The sequence below is a fragment of the Dermacentor andersoni genome, chromosome 5 (assembly GCF_023375885.2).
Source record: "Dermacentor andersoni chromosome 5, qqDerAnde1_hic_scaffold, whole genome shotgun sequence".
Lineage (NCBI taxonomy): Eukaryota > Metazoa > Arthropoda > Arachnida > Ixodida > Ixodidae > Dermacentor > Dermacentor andersoni.
In genome coordinates this window covers 66,761,864-66,775,125 of record NC_092818.1, presented here as the reverse complement: position 1 = coordinate 66,775,125, position 13,262 = coordinate 66,761,864, and the positions used below count along the sequence as shown (strand labels likewise).

The 13,262-nt window shown below is 48.7% G+C and overlaps 1 protein-coding gene across 1 annotated transcript in view; it reads left to right on the top strand.

Moving 5' to 3' along the window:
• LOC126530741 (brain-specific serine protease 4-like) overlaps positions 1-13,262 on the top strand; it is a 111,310-nt gene that overhangs the window by 55,239 nt on the left and 42,809 nt on the right. The window contains exon 2 of the mRNA XM_072288197.1: positions 10,747-10,799. The gene's annotated coding sequence lies outside the window, so the exon portion shown is untranslated. The remainder of the gene's footprint in view (positions 1-10,746; positions 10,800-13,262) is intronic.

The window sequence follows — 13,262 nt, the reverse complement described above, 5'->3', positions numbered from 1 at the left end:
GACGAGACGCAAAGCGGGCCCATGCGTCAGCCTCTGGCTCGGGCGGCGCCCCGAATCGCCTCGCCGAGTTACAGCGGCCAAAAAAACCTCGGCATTCTTCGACAGGGTGAATGAAGTGACGTGTGTAGAGCATGTCTCCTGGATTTGTTCCCAGGGCGCCGACTTGAACAACACGACCAGGTCAGTTTGGTGACACTTTCAATTAAATGTGGTGACACCCTGAATATTATTTCATTAAATAAACCCACAGGGGTTCCGAAGGCCTATAAGACAAGCCGAAATTACCAGCGTGGCCGGCGCTAAACATGGTGACATTCTGTGTTTGCAAAAAAACAAATTTTTTCACCATTGGACATGTTCTTGCTTATAAACGCACTTTCAGCCTAGACTTTTTTTCTCTTTCGCGACAGCCCGGTCTAGTGGAGTCGGTATTATTATTTCCAATAGAGTTCTCTTGCGAGATCATCATGTTTTTTATGATGGGACAGGTGGGATATTGGTATTTGATTGTGTACTATATTCATTTAGGTTACGGATTTTGTGCATTTATGGGCCCACTCAAGTCATTAAGTCCAGTGTTTTCTTTCGTGACCTGGATGCGTATTTTCTGGACGGTCGTCACGTGGTTCTTGTTGGGGATTTTAATTGTGTTTTAGACACGCGAGCAGATGTGCAAGGCACGGGCTGGAGTCACCCTGATTGGAACGCATGGGAGTTGCGTCGCCTAGTGCAGCAGTTTTCGATGCTGGATACATATAGACTTTTTCATGCTTCTTCATTTGTCAGAACGAGGTGACGAGGCGCGTCGTCAAGCAGGTTATACCATGCATATGTGCCAAGAAATTTAGCTATGTCTCCCAATCTGATGTGAAAACTTTACCTTGATCTCCTGTTTGCGTTTCCAATCACAGACCACTCATGCTTGAAGTTTGCTTCCCTGCTTCCTCATCAGTAAAACCATGGCGTCTATACAACCGCGTTCTACATGATGCCCGCTCGCGCTCTTGCTTGTCAAGAGTCTTGCGCGGCTCTCTTTCTAGATCTGACCCAGAGTCATGGGACGCGCTCAAGGTGCAGTGGCGTCTGCATTGTTCAGTTGAAGGTCGTGCACTCAGACGAAGTATGTCAGAAGAACCGGCGGATACTGCCACGAAGGTCCGTATTGCCCTTTGGGTCAATCAACTGACTCCGCTGATGCGTTCATGGCAGCGTGAGCAACGGAAGCGTTTCCAACGCCTCATCGCAGCGTCGTTTTTGTCAGCTGCAGCTTGGCGATGCAAACGTAATGCTTGTGCACATCCTGAAGTTTTGCGCTTTGCAAGAAACTCGCGTTTTAGACAACTGAACGCATTCGGTTCGGCGGCCCCAAGAGCACTTCCTGTTACGTCGCTTCCTGCGTGCGATTATTCGCTCTTTGTAACGCATTTTGAAAACATGGCACGTACGACTATGCAAATAGACCCTGGTTCTCGAGGATCTCGTACAATGGTTAGTGGGCTACCTCAGATTCCACCTGAGGTAGGTGACCGTCTTTGTGCACGACCATCAGCTGATGAGGTGAAGGCAGCATTATCTTCCATGAAGCGTGGCTCCACCCCAAGGCCGGACGGGTTACCCGTTGAGTTTTACCTAACGTTCTAGGAAGATATTGGTGCCACTTTCCTATCTGTTATCAGCCGCTGCTTTGAGAACTTTGAATTCCCGGCTAGCTTTCGCGACGGTCGGATTGTGCTGATACCTAAGCACGATCCATGATCAGTTCGTCAAGAGGAATGGAGGCCAATCAGGCTTCTCAATGTTGACTACAAAATCTTCACAGTTATTGTCCCTTGAGTCTTGGGAAGCCGGATGCCTTCATTAATAGGACACCACCAGGCATGCTCTGTCCCAGGCAGAGACATACACATTCTCTCGTTCTTTTCGCGTGACATAATGACGTACACGCTGACCAGGTCAGCACGAGGTTTTTTGTTTTCACTAGATCAAGAAAAGGCATTCGATCGCCTTGAACATAGCTAAATATTTAATGTGCTGACCTCATTGGGCTTTTCATTCAATTTTGTTGAACTTATTAGGAATGTCTATTCAAATATCCGAAGTACATTATTTCTTGATTGTCATGAAAATGAACAATTTCCATTCACTCGTGGTGTTCGTCAGAAGTTCCCTCTGTCCCGAGTACTATTTGTGCTCAGCCTGGTGCAATTTGCACGCTCGGTACTGAGACCCCCTTACGTGCGCGGCCTCCCATTGCTCGGATGCGGTGTTGTGAAGGTGACAGCTTTCGCCGATGACATCACATTGTATCTCAGGAATAAAGATACCTTATCCCGTAGCCTTGGAATTTTCACTGATGACGGAAATCATTCAGGTGCTGCGCTGATTTTTTTTTTAAATGGCGTTATTTGTTCGTTGGTTCCCCACATACACGCCTAAGTCATCTTTTCCGTCTTCAAAACTGCGATTCTATTCGCTTTTTAGGCCTCGATTACACCTATGCTGGCATATCAAACTCTGTGTAGCTCTTAATTCTTGATGTAAGGCGGAACATTCAGGATCTTCAAGGGTATGATTTACCCTTATTATAAAGACGGTACTTAGCACAGTCTGTATTTTGCGGCCGTGTGTGGTACGTTTGTCACGTTGTAGAACCACCATTACAGGTTACTAGGTCATTGCAGTCCCTTCTTGGTTCCTTCTTCTGGTCGGGCAGTACAGAATTGGTCAGTCGCGCGGCGCTTGAGCAACCACACTCTCGCGGTGGGTTCGTGTAGCTATCCGTGTCTGTCCGCTGGCGGCTGCTTGCTCTGCGATTTCTGCTCCGCCTGTTACAGCGTGACCAGTGTCCCGCGCGGGAACTCGCCTACACTTTGCTTGGCACAAAAATTTGGTATATGCTTCCGGGCGTACATTTAAAGCGTGGACCACAAGTGTTAAACGCATTTGCATTTTACTCTACGGCGGTGGCATTTCATCGCCACGTACAACAGGTATGTACTGATGTAGACGCCCTCGTACACCCTGTTGTGGATATAATGTCAGCCCTACTGCTTCCTCTAGTTCCCCCAGCGCGCGGCGCACACTCCAACATTGCGTCGTGGGTTGCGATAACGGCGCCATTTCTGCCTGGCCACTGTTGCGACGCCGGTTACTCGCACCTCGACCAGCGTTACTATTGGGTAGCGTAGCGTTGTCGGCAGGCTGCAGCCGTACGGTAGACTATGGCGACCAGGCAGGGAAGAGACGATTTCTAGTGCGAAACTTGCACCGTTTATTCAATGGTTGGGGAAGGATATAGAAGAAGATAATAGAATGAATGAAAAATACATTGCGGAGCCGCTTAAATAGGCCCGTTAAAATCGTAGGCGGGATCTTGCTCACGTCGACGTCACGCGACATGCACTGAGTCTGGTCGGGGATGGGCGGCTGATCCTTTCTCCTAGGCGACGTTTCACGTGCTTGCCTCCTCTGGCGGCAACCCGCGGGTCCTGTCGCTCCTAGAGTCGGACAGTTCGCGGAAAGGGTGTTTCCCTAGAGTCGCACAGTTTGTGAAAAGGGTTCTCTCCTAGAGTCGTACAGTTCGTGAAAAGGGTTCTCCCCTAGAGTCGCACACACACAAAGGGGCCTGTAGTCACTGCGGGGCGCCTGCTAGACCGACAACCACTCGAGACAACAATAGCAAATTAGGGATCCATCCTCCGTTTTGATTAGGCATGGTCTTTGAGCATCCTTTTTGCCCGGGGTGTTACACGCCAATCGTAACACCACCTACGCGACTTCATGTGGTGTCTAGGGTGGCAAGTGCTCCCAACGCGTAAGAGACTAGAGCGGTGGGGCATAGTCTCATCTTCGCTGGGTCCCAATTACCCCCTTTTAGAATCCAACAAGCATGTGCTGGTGCAATGCGTCGCTTCTAAGGTATTTTGGAGGGCCATGCATGCTGGATTCCGTGGCCTTGGAGCTTTATTACATCTGGTCGCTGCTCACGCGGCCGCTTTGCGCGACTATTAATTGCGGCGGGGGCCTTTTGTCTATGGCGTAACCGGTGCGAGGGAATTGCCGCGGGACATCGTCGCCGCGCACTGCTTAGGCTCCAGGAGAGGCTCAATTTTGAGCTACTGTCGCTTCTGTCAGAGTATAGTTGTTCTTTTTTGGGGAAGACGAGTTCCTTCGGCAGCGGTCATACCGTTTCCTGTCAGCGGACGATCGACGCGTATGGCGTAATTTTCGACCAGCCTGCTTCAGTAGCCAGGCCATCAAAAGTATTCACTGAATATACATGTATGTAGGTGCCCGTGATTTCTGTCTGCCCTCGTATACCTGATCATCTTTGTATATACAGCTCTCATAGCATCGCTACAAAACTATATAAAGTCACATCATCATTGTACATAATCATTGTGTGCGGTGTATGTAGTTATATGTTAGTGAGTGTAGACTCTGACACTTCTTTCAAAACGTGCCACGTATAGAGTGCTTCGTACATTGTATATGCTATCGTCCTTGTGGAATTGTACCGTGATTGTGACTCAGTAGTGGAATCTTCTCTTGTTGAAATAAACTTTTTCTAAACACATTTAAATGACATAGAAAGGAATCGTGCAGTTGCCGCAACTTCTTCGTTGGTGTCAGTCGAGAAGGTTTAAAAGGTTTTGCAGCTTCCTCCGTCAATACTCAGGCGAGAGCAGGAATATAATTATAAAAACTGCGTTGTCATCAGAGACATCGCAGAGGACATGTAGTGGTGCGTTCAATTCCCTCAGACGGTGTTAAAACTATACCCGGTAGGGACACGTTGGCATGGCGTAGCACGCACTGTTTGGCGAAATGATCCGTGCCCTTGGCAGCTACGAAAGACACGACAAGAAGCGCCACCGGCGGCACTGTAGCCATCGCATCTCGATAGTGTGCGAGATGAGACCAACGGCAAGTTAACTGTCGGTATTCCCAGCGAAATTTTAGATAACACTTGCTTGACGTTTACTGTGCGTTCCGCTCAGAACAGCGTACATATGCAGCAGCTCACTGAGGCCGCGATAGTGTGGCTATAGTGTGTCTGCGGCGGACCACGGGTGTGCCAGCAACGGAAGGCAGAACGCTGCTCTGGCTCGACCATTTTCCCGCGGTCGACGGCCTATGCGCCGGTTAGAGGGTCTCCCATAGACGCGGTATGCGTTTGGCAGTAAAGACTACGAAGCGAAGTGGACGCACCATCCGTTGATGGTGCTCAATCGGCTCGATGCATGGTTGGTGGTATCAGGTTGGTAGTATCAGGTCCACTCGGACATTTCATATTTACTTTTATCCTTTTTTTCTCCCACTCTTTTCTGGAATCTTTTCATCCCATTCCCCATCCCTATACAGAGTAGCATGCCAGCGGTTATATACGCGCCGGCAAAATTCTCTGTTTTTCTAATAAAGAGCCCTCTCTCTCTCTCTCTCTCTCTCTCTGGTGGCTGGTGAGACACTGTAAACCGGTGCACGCGCAGGCGACAGTGAGACGGCACGACAACGGCGACGGCGCTAGTGCGCCTCAAGCCTCCGTGTAATTTAGATCGCAATAAAAGAAGGCAAAAAAAAAATTTGCAGCCATTCCAGTCTATGAATGTGGGCTTCCAGCGGAGCTGTAAAATTGACAAAGCACACCACTGAGTGTAAAAGTTTGCCTATTCTGAAGATTTTCCCTTCCGCCTTTGTAGAATATGCTCTGCGAACACGCACAATCGCTACTAATTGAGGCTCAACCTGTCGAGGTGTCGAAATTGAATCGCGCCAAGCGTCTCAAGACAGCTGGCTTGCCCGCAAGAAATTCGTAAGGGCGTTATGCCGCTTGTCGATGCACGCGTCCGTGGCGTATACATATATATAATGGTTTCAATGTCGGGCTTCTGTGCTTGAGCTCCTGTGTTCCAATCCTGCCAGCGGATGATTTTAATAGTTACTCAAGTGATATCGCGCAACAAAAAAACGACACGGACGTAAGAGAAGATGACACACCAAGCGCTTGGTGTATGGTCTTCTCTTACGTCCGTGTCGTTTGTGTCATTTTTTGTTGCGCAATATCATTTGAGTAATGGATTACCAACTTGCCCGGAATGCTGCTGTCATTTTAATTGTGTTTCTTTAGTTAGTTCTTGCGCAGTACTTTGTTGAAAGTGACGAATTGATAAAGTCGAAGAGACGTTTAAAGCCAGAAGGACGAAGTTTGGGCAAATCCATGTACTTCCCATAATTCCCTTGCTGGCTGTACCGCCCCGATTGCAGCCCCTGTAGATACTAGCGCCAGAGTTCCCTCTAGTAATTAAGGCAAAAGCTTTACATGTCGATGTTTCAAGGTCGCGTTGTAAGGTACAAAATGTCACGTGACCCAAGGAAGCCGAAAAGCGAACCAAAGTATGCCCAGCCATGTATAGAGGTTGATTAATGATTAGCAAAGTTAATTACTGATTCAATAATGATTGGATTAGGGTGGATTAAAGCGAATAAAGGTGCATTAAGGCGAATAAACGTGCAATAAGGCGTATTAACGTCGATTAAGGTGGATTACAGTATGTTTTACAAGGCCTTCGCCTTTGCGTCACTTAGGCGATAGCTAAGGACGCTTCTGAATTTTTCTTTCCATGAAGCTATGTATTGGGTAGCTTTTTAGCTCTCCTCTTGCTACGCCAGGTGTCAGCACATGCCTTACTGGTTTGCTTTGCCTCCTCATAAAGGGCTCGGGAGGCTTGACATTGAAAAAATGTTCGGGAAGGTAGACAGCTCCGCTGTGAAAGATTGGTCTCCAATCCACGCTGCGAAGGTACACGAATTGGACAGCGAAGCTGTAAATGACAACTAGAACGATTACCCATTGCGAAGTAGCTTGAAATTTTTCACATGGCGACATTCACAAGCACTTTACCTAATTATTAGCCTAAGACATTTCAACGGCCTGCGACTGCACTTGCGCCGCCGTTTCGTTCACCTACAAGTAGTGTCCCAGAGAAAAGAGAAATGCCGTCAACCACTCTCTCTCTGCGTCTATTACGCACGCTACTCTTCAGGGGGGGGGGGGGGGGGTATTCTGTAAGAGTTCACTCAGTGGACTGTCCATTTCAACCGCCGCTGATTGGCTGGGGCCGCTCATCTCCTCTCTCGCACAGCTCTATCCAATCAGCACATCAGCAGCGGCCGAAATGAAAAGTCCACTGGGTGGACTTTTACAGAACGCCCCTCCAGGAGTCCACACTACACGTGACCTTCCCGTAGGACTGCCACAACACAACTCAGTTGCTAGGCAGGTTCTTCTTTTACATTTACGTGCGAAAGTGCAGTTACGTCACTCCTTGCTTCGTATGCTACAGTTGCCGCCTCTCGGCAACTGCAGGTTATGCAACCGTAATCTCTACCGGGAAACGCTTGCGGCGAACGCTATGCGCGAAGGCGAGCTTTCTGGTTCTTTTTTCTTTCTGTCTGCCGCATGGACGGTGGCGCCGCTGCCGCAGATGCGCGGAGGCGAGCGCCATCTGCTGGTCACGACCGGGATAGAGGAGTAGAGGCCTGATTGACTGCCCTCACAACCCCTATTGCACGTGCTTGATCACGTTAGCTTCAAGATTGCCTGCGGTAGAAGACGACAGGCACCAAGCGACTATTCTCGGCTCACCCTCGCACGACTTCCATCGCACCCTCAGGATATAGCGTTGAGGGCACGATCTTATTGCACCTGGACTTTATCCAGTATATCACGGCTGCATCAACGCCGACGACAAAAATTCGCCTGACGTGTCCATGTACTTGCTCTCGCAATAAAAGTATTGGAGGCGAGGACTTACGGAGTCGCCATCTGTCGGAAGCGCCTCACTTGCGTAATACGAGGGATAACGCGGCGCGCTCCTCATAGGTTTGGCTGTCGGCGCTCAATAAGAACATCACGCAGGAGCCCTCCTGGGCATTTCTCTAAGCACTCTCAAAATGAACGAAGTTTTTTATTGTCAAAATCATAATCTTGGACAAACAGAAAAAAAACAAACAGAATGGTTACCGAATACGTACAGTGAACGCCCACTGGGCGCAGTTGCCGCGATGGAGTCCCCCGAACCGGTTTCTTGCGTAAAAATTTTAACCAAACGGACTAGAGTCATTGCTTGGGTTAGTTGGGAATTCATGAGAAAAATGACGTACAGCACGAAGGACAAGGACTGCGACAGTGTTTATCGTCTCTCGCAGTCCTTGCGCTTCGCGCTGTACGTCGTTTTTGACCAAATGGAGTTTAACGGAATGAAGTCTCAATGCAGTGATCGCACGGGTTGGCGGTGACCGACTGCACGCCTGCATGCATGTCCACGCATAATGTTTCGCTTTCGCTGCGTGCGCGTTTTCGCACCGTGCCGTGAGCCTTAGGTCCTAGTGTATGAGCATCTTACAGTACACAAGCAACCAGTTCCACGTGGACGCTGTCCGAGCTGTTAAAAAAATAATTTCTTTTATAACTAGAGACTTCGACGCCTACGGCGGGAACTTATGATCTCCCGTCGTGAAGATTCAATCTTTTTTTTTCTTCTATAGTATTGGACATTTCAATATCATTATTTCTCATGTTGCGTCGCACTGTATATTTATCGGTCTTCTCAGCGAGCAATTACCGCTGCTTCTTTTTCTTAATCCAGTACATTAAGTCATTGTTTGGTGATACACAAGCATGAGTCCATGTCATGCCTTTTTTTATGTGCAATCCAGTGAACTTGCCATTATCTAGCATCAACAAGTCTATAGACCAAAGCTTCATGACATTAGCCGGGCTGCACGCGCGGGCGAGTGTCTCATTGCGCACTTCCTGCTACTCACCGAATGCCGCAGCCCCGACGCCGTATCGGAAATCTTCCTCGCGGAAATGCTTGCTGCACACCGGAGTTGTAGCCGATGGCTGCTTGCCGGTTCTAAATATCGCGATCCAAGTTTCACGCAGCTTCTTGCCCTGTGGGTACGTGTGAAGGCTGACACCGGGCTCCGTTGCGCAACTCCGGCACTGCGGCACCCAGCATAGCCTGCCATGTTGGAAGCCTTCAAAGGCAGCCGCTACATATTATAGATCTTTCAAGTGTTGTCAGGCACACACCCGAAGCGGCAAAAACCACCCCACTTAATCAGAACCGCAGCGAAGGTGGTACTTTAAACTTTCGTTTTCAGCTCGCTTCGGCGCTTCCGAAGCAGCCGACGCGGCCGCTGTGTCCACGTGATCCCTCATACCACGTCACGCCGACGAAGGCGCCAGCTTTTCTAGTGGTGGAGCACGCCCCCAATAGGCGGTCCATGGTGAATGGCATCGCGTGGCGCTCTCAACTTGCTCGGTCGTCTAATGCACCGCGACAGTGGGGAGCTTTCGAATTGTCAACTCAAAACGTGATTTCCACATTGCTAGTTGTCATATAAGGTTTGAGCGTACTTATTCCCTGAGCAAAAGTATGTAGGCTAAGTACACCACGTCAAAGACGATTACAATGTGTAAGCACTCTTCGGCGAGTACCCCAGCAAAATCTGTCTGTCACGCGAAAGGTATAATGCCTTGTATCTCCGAAGTTAAAACATTTAATAGTCATAATAGTGTAAATGTAGATGATTGGCAGCTTTATAAGCGACAAGGAACAATTGAAAAAAGAAATAGACTGTTCAGAAAGAACACCCATATTATCATATTTATGCATACCCATACTGTCGCTATAGGGCTATAGGGCTTCATAGCAAATAGATGGGGAGGCCTGTAGTAGGGGTGAGCCATTTGAAATTGGGGGTGGGCTAACTGAAATTTGCGGTAGGCTAACTTGAAATTTGGGGTGGGCAAACTCGTAATTTGGTAGTGAGCCGACTTGAAATGTAGGGCTGGGCCAACTTGAAATTTAGGTGTAGGCCAACTGAAATTTGGGGGTAGGCCAACTTCAAATTTGGGGTTGGGCCAACCGAAATGTAGGGGTGGGCCAACTTGAAATTTGGGGGTATGCTTACGAATACTTAGACAACTGCAGTGGAGCCTCTGCATACTTTTTTTCTCCACTTATGAATGTCATTTGTTATGTGTAACAAGCAATCGTGTTCGATGGCTTGTATCAAGTTTCGTGCGTCTGCGCACTTATAGCGGGTGAATTAAATCCGCTTTAAATTTGCGTTGCAGCTCCTTCGAGCGAAACCATGTTATTTGATCTTGCAACACCTCAGCTATGCCTTGCGCGCAACGAGGGTGCTATCAGCCTTCCTCCGGGACACTGGCTTGAACCAGACGTTTGTTGCCGGTTAACGTTTGTGCTTGTTGCTTGTGTGTGTTCTGAGCGTGTGCATTTTTCGAGAGTGCGTAATTTCATGCATCGCCTTTGTCATCCAGATTGGCATGGTAGGCGTATGTCAAGGCAATGGTCTGCAGCACACATTAAATCATATCTCGCTTTCTCTCTCCCGGGACTTTAAACAAGACCGTAAATCATAAGCTCATGTGCACCTCATTCTTCTCTTAATCATGGTTCACTTATTAAGTCATAAACTTCTTCAACGACGTGCTTTGTAAAAAAAGTAAAGATCATCCAGTGACGAGGAGCTCTTCTATCCTAATAATAAAAGAAACTTCTTTGTGTATACTTATTACACGGTATGCTTTTTCTAATAACATAAATGTAGGTAAGTTGTGTAGTGACTGACCAGTCGCTAGTGACTGTGGCCAAATGTGCGCTGATCTGACGGACACAAGCAATCACAAGTTTTCTTCTTATCTTTTTTCAGTGCTATGAGAGGATGACAGAAGCGGCCAGGTATGGATAGACGTCGCAAATGTCGTGAGTATACTTTACTATCTCGTTTGCGGAAAGCGTAGAGACCAACGCGTTGTGTGTCATTTACCAGCGCCGTATTGAGTATTGCGCCGCAGAAACTCCTCTCCTACGAGCCACTCCATTTAAGCTAGTCAAAGAAAGGAAAAAAAATATGTAGCGGTTGAGTCCCTTTCACGAGAGGGTACTTTCTGCCTTGCTGTTTCTTGCCGTGTAATCACCTACTGTTTTCAGGCAAAATTTTCACTGGCGTCAGGACTGAATATCCCTTTCCCTCACTGAACTAGGGCAACTTTGTTAGCACGTGTATTGGTCAACCTAAAGAGCCACTGCTTTCTTCACCACATAAAAACGAGATATGTTCCAGAAAAAAAGAAGATAAAACTATGAAGCGCGTAACGCACGGATCTAGAGCAGCGAACGCAGCGTCTCGAAGGCGCCCCTTCCAGGCATTTCTACGTGGCAGCATGTGGTTAGCTCACGCGATCACCGAAATAGAAGCCACACGAAGCCAGTGTAGGCAAACGGCAAGAACAAATCGCCATGAGGTAACAATGCACGCGCTTAAGCGGCGAAGAGCCGGGAAAGGAAAGCCAACGTGCCGGTGCCGTGCTTTTCCGAGGTCCTGCGCCGGCCAGCCGGTCGGTCCGGCCGGAGAAAACAGAGCGAATGTTACGCGCTGTTATGAAGCATGTCTTCTCGTTCCGACCGCCCGCCCACATGCGAGCGCGCGCGCGCGTGTAGTTCGGGGGCCAAAGAAGAGCCGACGTTTCGGATGCATGTTCAGCCACCAGAAGAAGGGGGGCGGTGTCACGCTTGAGATGAACGACCTTGTTTCGGCGACAGAAGGAGCACGCCCCCTCCCCTCCCCCCCTCCCCTCCCTTCCATTCTCATGCTCGCAGATGCACGTTTCCGTCTTTCTGCATCACAGACCACAATGGCTTGCTTAACGTCGCGTGCGCACCAGAACGCAAGAATAGCAAAACGAGAGCCAAGTTTTCGGGAGCGCTCCTTTACAGAACGCCAGCGGACCCTCTCCTAACGTTGCGTACGCGCAACGCGCACGGGCTTACGAAGTAACCATCTGTGGTTACGAAGCATACACATTGCAGTTGGTGGTTCGCGCGAGGCTTTAATTTTTTCGCAGTGGTTTAGATCGGCGATATGCGCCATAAACAGCAGCAGCAGTGGCCTTGATCTGATCGGTGCGAGGCCCTAAAGGACTTGTGCGTATGTGCTCTGGTTACTCGGGTGATCAGATCAGTTCGAGAACAAGAACTGGTATCGCATATAGCCCGGACTGGATCGTATGAGCATGCGCTCTTCGTTGGAGATGAGTTACCAACAAGCCGAGATCATATCGCTTTAAGACAATCATATCATTCACGAAACTGCAGCTACAGTCAGACAATACCACGAATCTAGTTTTCTCTGATCAATTCTAAAAATTTTCCAAGCACTGTTCCCTTTGCTTTCTGACGCGAAGATAGTCGCGTAACCACTGCTTAACCGAAGTTTCCATCAACCGACTTGCAGGATAATGAACCTGCTAAAATTGCTTCTACTTGCTCATAATATGTGTATTTGGTCATGCTGGATCATATAATGAGGTGTCGCACACTGTTTGACGCTGTAAGAGTGAAAAGCGGGACAGGGTGCTCAGGTATTGTAGGCCCATTTTATTAATCCACGGACACTCTCAAGGCTGCACTAGCTATACCGTAGTCAATCGACGTATCTTAACCCCACAACTGCTAAAAACCTAAGTGGCTCAACTAAACACATTGCATTCATTGGCACAGACAGCTTTAGCAGAGCTTTTGTCAACCTACATACCACCGATAAACGAACAGCGCTCGTTTTACTCAGCGCCGGATTTATAAATTTATAAAAAAATTATGGAGTTTTACGTGCCAAAACCACTTTCTCATGATGAGGCACGCCGTAGTGGAGGACTCCGAAAATTTCCACCACCTGGGGATCTTTAACGTGCACCGAAATCTAAGTACAGGGGTATCTTCGCATTTCGCCCCCATCGAAATGCGGCCGCCGTGGCCGGGATTCCATCCCGCGACCTTGTGCTCAGCAGCCCAACACCATAGCCACTGAGCAACCACGGCGGGTACGAATAGCTGCTAACCACTTCTAATTTACCAGATGGTTGCATCAGCACCACCTTTCTTGCCCCTACCCCACCCCTCCCTCCAAACCTGCACCTGGGAGTCAAGTGAATCTTTAACTAGAAAAAAACTAAGGCCACACATTTCCTTATTTCATCCCCCCCCCTAATCTTCTGCCATCTTTGAGTGCACTTCCATTCCCTTGGCACCCTTCCTGTGACCCTAACGGTCCACCGGTTATCTGCCCTACGCATTACATGGCCTGACCAGGTCCATTTCTTTCTCCTAATGTCAACTAGAATATCGGCTATCCCCATTTGCCCTCCGATCCACACCGCTCTTTTCCCG